Source organism: Pygocentrus nattereri, chromosome 29 (assembly GCF_015220715.1).
Source record: "Pygocentrus nattereri isolate fPygNat1 chromosome 29, fPygNat1.pri, whole genome shotgun sequence".
Taxonomy (NCBI): domain Eukaryota; kingdom Metazoa; phylum Chordata; class Actinopteri; order Characiformes; family Serrasalmidae; genus Pygocentrus; species Pygocentrus nattereri.
The window spans coordinates 2074788-2081683 of NC_051239.1; the positions used below are offsets into that span (position 1 = coordinate 2074788).

Sequence of the window (6896 nt, forward strand, 5' to 3'; positions counted from 1 at the left end):
GCTGTCTGTCTCTCTCTCTCTCTCTCTCTCTCTCTTTCTCTCACTCCCCCTTTCTCTCTCCCCCTTTCTCTCTCTCTCACTCCCCCTTTCCTCTCTCTCTCACTCCCTCTCACTCCCTTTCTCTCCCCCTTCTCTCTCTCTCTCTCTCTCTCCCTCTCTCACTCCCCCTTTCTCTTCCCCTTCTCTCTCTCACTCCCCCTTTCCTCTCTCTCTCTCTCTCTCTCTCCCTCTCTCTCTCACTCCCCCTTTCCTCTCTCTCTCTCTCTCACTCCCCCTTTCCTCTCTCTCTCTCTCTCTCTCTCCCTCTCTCTCTCTCTCTCTCTCACTCCCCCTTTCCTCTCTCTCTCTCTCTCTCTCTCTCTCTCTCACTCCCCCTTTCTCTCTCCCCCTTCTCTCTCTCTCTCTCCCCCTCTTTCTCTCTCCCCCTTCACTCTCTCTCTTCCCCTTCCCCCCGCCACCCTTTCTCTGATCACAGCCTGCAGACAGGCTGCTGACCACAGCCTGCAGACGGACAGCTTATCACAGCCTGCAGACGGACTGCTGACCACAGCCTGCAGACGGACAGCTTATCACAGCCTGCAGACGGGCTGCTGACTACAGCTTGCAGATGGACTGCTGACCACAGCCTGCAGACGGACCGCTGACCACAGCCTGCAGACGGGCCGCTGACCACAGCCTGCAGACGGACTGTAACATGCGCAGCGCAAACTGGAAAACAGACCATAATAATCAGCCGCTGTCAGCCACCAAACTGCGCAGCGCACACACCAGCAGAGCGGCACACGCTGCATATATTAGACTCAGCCAATCAGAGGACACGACAGCAGCGCTATGCAAATCTCACCGAGAGATTCGCCAATCAGCGGCGCTGAGACGCTCCAGACTAACCTTCAGTCACACCACTGCCTCCCCCAACGCTCTCTCTCTCAACGCTCTCTCTAGCTCTCTCACCCTTTCTCTCATCCTTCACACCTCTCTCTCTCCTTCCCTTCTTTCACACTTCTTTCTCTCCCTTTCTCTCCCTTCACACGTCTCTCTCGCTCTCTCTCCACCCTTGGTATTTATCTCTCTCTCTCTCCATCCTTGGTATTTCTCTCTCTCTCTCTCCCTTCTTTCACACGACTCTTTCTCTCTTATACTTCACAGGTCTCTCTCTCTCTCTCTCTCTCTCCATCCTTGGTATTTCTCTCTCTCTCCATCCTTGGTATTTCTCTCTCTCTCTCTCTCTTCATCCTTGGTATTTCTCTCTCTCTCTCTTCATCCTCTCTCCCTTCTTTCACACGTCTCTTTCTCTCTTATACTTCACAGGTCTCTCTTTCTCTCTATCTCAATCCTTGGTATTTCTCTCTCTCTCTCTCTCTCTCTCTCTCTCTCTCTCTCTCTCTCCATCCTTGGTATTTCTCTCTCTCTCTCTCTCTCCATCCTTGGTATTTCTCTCGTTCTCTCTCCCCATCCTTGGTATTTCTCTCTCTCTCTCTCTCCATCCTTGGTATTTCTCTCTCTCTCTCTCTCTCTCCATCCTTGGTATTTCTCTCTCTCTTTCTCTCTCTCTTCATCCTTGGTATTTCTCTCTCTCTCTCTCTCTCTCCATCCTTGGTATTTCTCTCTCTCTTCATCCTTGGTATTTCTCTCTCTCTCTCTCTCTCTCTCTCTCTCTCTCCATGCTTGGTATTTCTCTCTCTCTCTCTCTCCATCCTTGGTATTTCTCTCTCTCTCTCTCTCTCTCTCTCTCTCTCTCTCTCTCTCTGTCACTGGTCGTCCATTATGACAGAGCCCGCTGGGCAGAGACACACAAACCCCTCCGTCTCATTTACACAGCAACACAACAAAACAAAGTCCGCCGCGACGTCCACACAGTGACCACACCGCCAACTACAACATCAACTATAACAGTAGTAATAATAACAGTAATAATAATAATAATAACTATTATAATACAAATCCTAATAACAGCTGCTCACCTGCGCTGCCAGGTCGGTAAACCCTGGTCATGTAAACACCGCAGTGCAACAGGAACTACGGACTGCCGAGGCGTTGTGCGGAGCAGCTCCACGAAATCCCGCAAAATTCACTCCAGTTTGTGCAAAAACTGCTTTTCCCGCGAGCGTCACTGCAGCACAAGGACCGCAGCGCGCGCCCCTCGCACTGCTCACAATCAGAGCTCATTTCTGGACACGAACCGACGTCGAATTCGGCGTTCCGACCGAGGAACTACAACTCCCACGATGCACCGCGCAACGAAACGACTCTCCCTAGTGAGCCACGACGCTGAAATTTCAGCAGAAGCCACTTTGTGAGCGGTTTTAGGCTTTTCGCGCCGTTGTGCGGTTTTACTCGGGGTGTTTACGTTTAATACTTTAATGTAAACGAGTCGAAATCTGGAGCGCGGATTAGCGCTGTAGTCCGGAGTCTCCATGGAGATCTAACGTTACACGTTCCAGCGACAGTCCTGAGCAGCGCGACTGCTTTAAAACGTGAAGACAGGCTACAGAGCCGCTCAGAGACGAGGTTTAATTATGAAATAAAGGATAAAAGTTTGATTTTTTACCTTTAGACACAGCAGCGTGCGCTGGTCGTTTCCTGTCGTGAATGCTTTGTGGAGGAGCAGCTGTGTCGGTGAGCGCCCCCTGCTGGAGCACAGCGGACTCTACAGGGCCAGATGTCTGCATTGCTTGTATTTGTCTCAGAAGTTAAATTAGACAAAAAAAACACTTTAGTGTTTGTGGTTTAGCCTGAGAGCCCACGAAGTGCTGTTTGGAGTGTGTTAAAGGGAAGCTGTTCACAGTGGTGGTGATGGGAACCAGACGTCCCCCTCTAAAAGCTCCTCACATAAAGTTCCTACATGAACTGGTTCTGAATTCACTGCCTGATGACTGAGACGCTGTTTTATGAGAGTTTAGAGAACTTCAACTCCATTCATGGTGGAGGGAGACATGCAGGGCGCTGTGCGGCAAAATAGTCCCCAAAGAAAACTGATCAGACAATAAAACACTGGACCTGTTTTATGCAAACACCAAGGATGCATATCACACAGCACCCCTCCCACCCTTGGGCAAGTCGGATCACAAGCTGGTACGTCTCCTGCCTCTCTACAAACCCACTGTTCACAGGTGTCCTGTCAACACAAGGCAGGTGAGAATTTGGTCCTATGAGGCGCTGAAGGACTGCTTTGAAACAACAGATTGGGAGGTTCTCTGTGACCCACATGGTGAGGATGTTGATGGTCTCACTGATTGCATCACAGACTACATACATTTCTGTGTGGAGAACACCGTACCCACCAAGACTGTACGGTGTTTTTCCAATAACAAGCCCTGGGTTACCCCAGATCTGAAGGCCCTTCTGGAAGAATAGCCCAGTACAGGAAGAGAATGGAAGGCCAGCTGCAACAGAACAATGCAATTTGTGAGTTTGGAGGGGTCCTAAAAACATCTCAGGTTTTAAGGAGTCCAACAGGCAGCCTGTAGGAAACCTGCAATGGGCAAATGACCTCAGTCTCTTCTTCAACAGATTTGATCTGGTAGCTGACCCTCCCTCAGCCCAGCTTACACCCCTGCATTCAGCTCCCGGCATTCAGCCCTGTGCTCCTCTGCCCCTAACCAGAGAACAGGTGAGGAGGGAAGTGAGGGAGATGAAGGTGAGGAAGGCAGCAGGTCCAGACAACATCAGTCCTGGGATCCTGAGGCACTGCGCAGACCAACTGTGTGGGATAGTAAAGGAATTTTCAACCCAAGCCTGAACCAGGAGTGTCAGTACTCTGGAAGACATCATGTGTAGTACCTATCCCAAAAACTGCACACCCCAGTGATCTGAATGGTTACAGACCAGTGGCACTGGCCTCGCATCTGATGAAGGCTCTGGAAAGATTTGTTCTGGCCCATCTTTGTCCACTGATGGGACCAGCTATGGATCCTCTGCAATTTGCCTACCAGCCAGGCATCGGAGTGGAGGATGCAATAACTTACCTACTCCACAGATCCCTCGCTCATCTTGAAAAGGTGGGAAGCACTGTTAGAATCATGTTCTTTGATCTATCAAGTGCTTTCAACACCATCAAGCCCACTCTACTAGGGAGCAAGATGGAGAGAGCATCTCATCACATGGACTATGGACTACCTCACAAACAGACCGCAGTATGTGCGACTTAAGGACTGTGTATCAGAAACACTACTCTGCAGCACAGGGGCCCCACAGGGAACAGTCCTGGCCCCATTCCTCTTCACCCTCTACACTGCCGACTTCACCCACAACACCTCAACCTGTCACCTCCAGAAATTCTCTGATGACTCTGCTATCGGTGGCTACATCTCAGACGACGATGAAAGCAAATACAGAGAAGTTACAGGGAATTTTGTGGACTGGTGCCAGCAGAACTGCCTCCAGATCAACACGGCTAAACCTAAAGAGCTGGTGGGGGATTTCTGCAGGACTAAGTTCTCCTCACCCACTCCAGTGAACATCCAGGGAAGGAACATAGAGATTGTCAAGACTTACAAGTGCCTGGGTGTTCATCTAAACAACAAACTGGACTGGTATGACAACACACACCCTGTACAAGAAAGGCCAGAGCAGACTCCACCTGCTGAGGAGGCTCCGGTCCTCTGGAATACAGGGTGGACTTCTCCACTCTTTTTATGACTCTGTGGTGGCATCAGCCGTCTTCTATGGCATCGTCTGCTGGGGAGGTGGCATTACAGCAGCAGACAGGAACAAACTGGACAATCTTATCAGGAAGGCTGGTTCTGTCCTGGGCTGTGCGATGGACCCAGTGGGGGAGGTGGCGGAGAGGAGGATGTTGGCCAAGCTTGCATCCATAATGGACAACCCCTCTCACCCACTACAGGAGGCAGCTGCAGCACTGGGCAGCTCCTTCAGTGACCGGTTCCTCCACCTGCGATGTGGAAAAGAGAGATGCCGCAGCTCCTTTCTCCCCACGGCCGGTCGGCTCTACGACCAGAACCTCCCCAAGCAGAGACTCAGACACTCTCTGTCATAAACACACTATGGGCTCACACCTCACTATCATAGTGCACTCCATCACGAACTCACCACATAGACCTGGATCTTATCCTACCTCTCATTAATGTGTGATATCTGCTGCTGATAGATATCCAGTAATTACCTGCTCAGAAATGTGAGCTGCATGTGTAAACTGTAAATTTGTACAGTTTCTTAATTCTATTTTTATTTTTTATATTGTTCTATTAACAGACGCCTTGTTTATTTATTTATTTCCATAGTTTATCTTATATTTAGTATTTTGTATGATGCACATCTTTGTCTATTTACAGCTCTTTATCTGCTTGCTGTGTGTTCTGCTGTAACAATGCAAAGTGGGATAATAAAAGTCTATCTTATCTTATTTTTCCAAACTTTCCACTATTTTCCATCATCAACGTTCCATATAAGCCGAGAAGACTCGTGGAGGTTCTCTGGTGGTTCTGGATGGTAAATAAAGTGTCTATATCTGTGTTGTCGTCATGGCAACGCCTGGTTCCCATCACCACCACTGTAAAGACGTCTGAGCCGTTTCACACCACATGGAAAATTGGAGGAATTCCCTTTTAAATATGAGAGTGGTTAAGGTATCAGAATAGACTTTAAACACTCTTTTAATTCTGATTTCAGTCTTGTCTTCCGGAACCATCCAAAAAAAATGATAACAGCAGTAAAACAACCACAGTAGCCCTTTACTGGGTTACAGTGAGCTGGGCTGTATCTCAGCCTGTAGCCCAGTTCTTTCATATTCATGCATGCTTTGGTCATTTCTTGTACTTTGCTGTAGCCAGAAAAGCAGATAGAGCCTCACAAGTGGTCTGCAACCACGTACTGGAGTTAAAGTCGAGACCCCCAAGATAAAATATCCCTCCAGTAAAAGTAGAAGTTCCTCCCTTTAGACCTCCACTTGAGTAAAAGTACTAAAGTATTTCCCTTCAAATGTACTTAAGTATAAAGTAAAAGTACTAAAAGAGGAATTCTGGCTCTGATGTCCTGTTATCATTTTTATAACCAGACTGGCTTCATGAACTCATTTCAGGTGAAAGTCCTCCAGCGTCTCTCTTGGTAAACCAGTCTTTTAATAGAACGTCATTAATTAGTGACGCTGGCGTCTATTAAAATGATCAGAAGCACAAAACACTGAAGGTAAACAGTTTCCATCAGGGAGAACCGAGTGGCTCTGAAATCACTTTTTACACACAAGCAAAGTTTCAGTTTCAGATTTATTTACAACTTAGTTCCAAGTTTAAGTTGAATAAAAACTGGCTTTAAACTCAGGATCACAGATGAGCTCCTTTACTATGTTGATCTGTAGGCGTCTGTTCATAAACATAAACCAGCCCAAACTCATTTACTATAAATGAAATGGTGTTTGTAGAAATTCAGAAAAAAGCCGCGTCAGTCTCGACTGCATATGTGGACATATTTCTATATTGAGCTCTATTTACACAAAGTTAGGTTAGTTCATCATTTATGTTGAACAGACTCTCCCAAAGTTTTACGCTGCTGCGCTGACGTTGAACCGCGTGCTGCACTGGGTCGGTATGACCAACAGGTCAAAACCAGCTCTAAACAAAGTGACCGCTGGGCCCTGATTGGTGCTCTGGCTTTGCGCTTCTTTCGTTTTGACATGTTACGTTTTTATACACACAGAAACCAAAAGGAACGACAGATTTCTCAAAATGTAGGAGGAAAAAGTCGGATATTAGACTCTGAAATGTAGTGGAGTGAAAGGAAAAAGTCGCCCAGAACGGAGAAACTTCAGTACAGATACACCAAAAATACTAAAGTACAGAAACTAATTACATTTACTCAGTTACTCAGATACTCAGATACTCAGTTACTCAGATACTCAGTTACTCAGTTACTCAGATACTCAGATACTCAGATACTCAGAT

The 6896-nt window shown here is 47.5% G+C and overlaps 1 protein-coding gene across 2 annotated transcripts in view; it reads right to left on the bottom strand.

The window, feature by feature from the left end:
- The window catches only part of asphd2 (aspartate beta-hydroxylase domain containing 2), a 17812-nt gene extending 15173 nt beyond the window's left edge, over nt 1–2639 (bottom strand). Inside the window, exon 1 of one of the 2 annotated variants that reach the window (XM_037536253.1) lies at nt 2549–2639. The gene's annotated coding sequence lies outside the window, so the exon portion shown is untranslated. Of the gene's footprint in view, nt 1–1961; nt 2495–2548 lie in introns of those variants that run through there. The other variant, XM_037536254.1, reaches the window with a different exon arrangement.
- Nucleotides 2640–6896: the final 4257 nt, after the last annotated feature.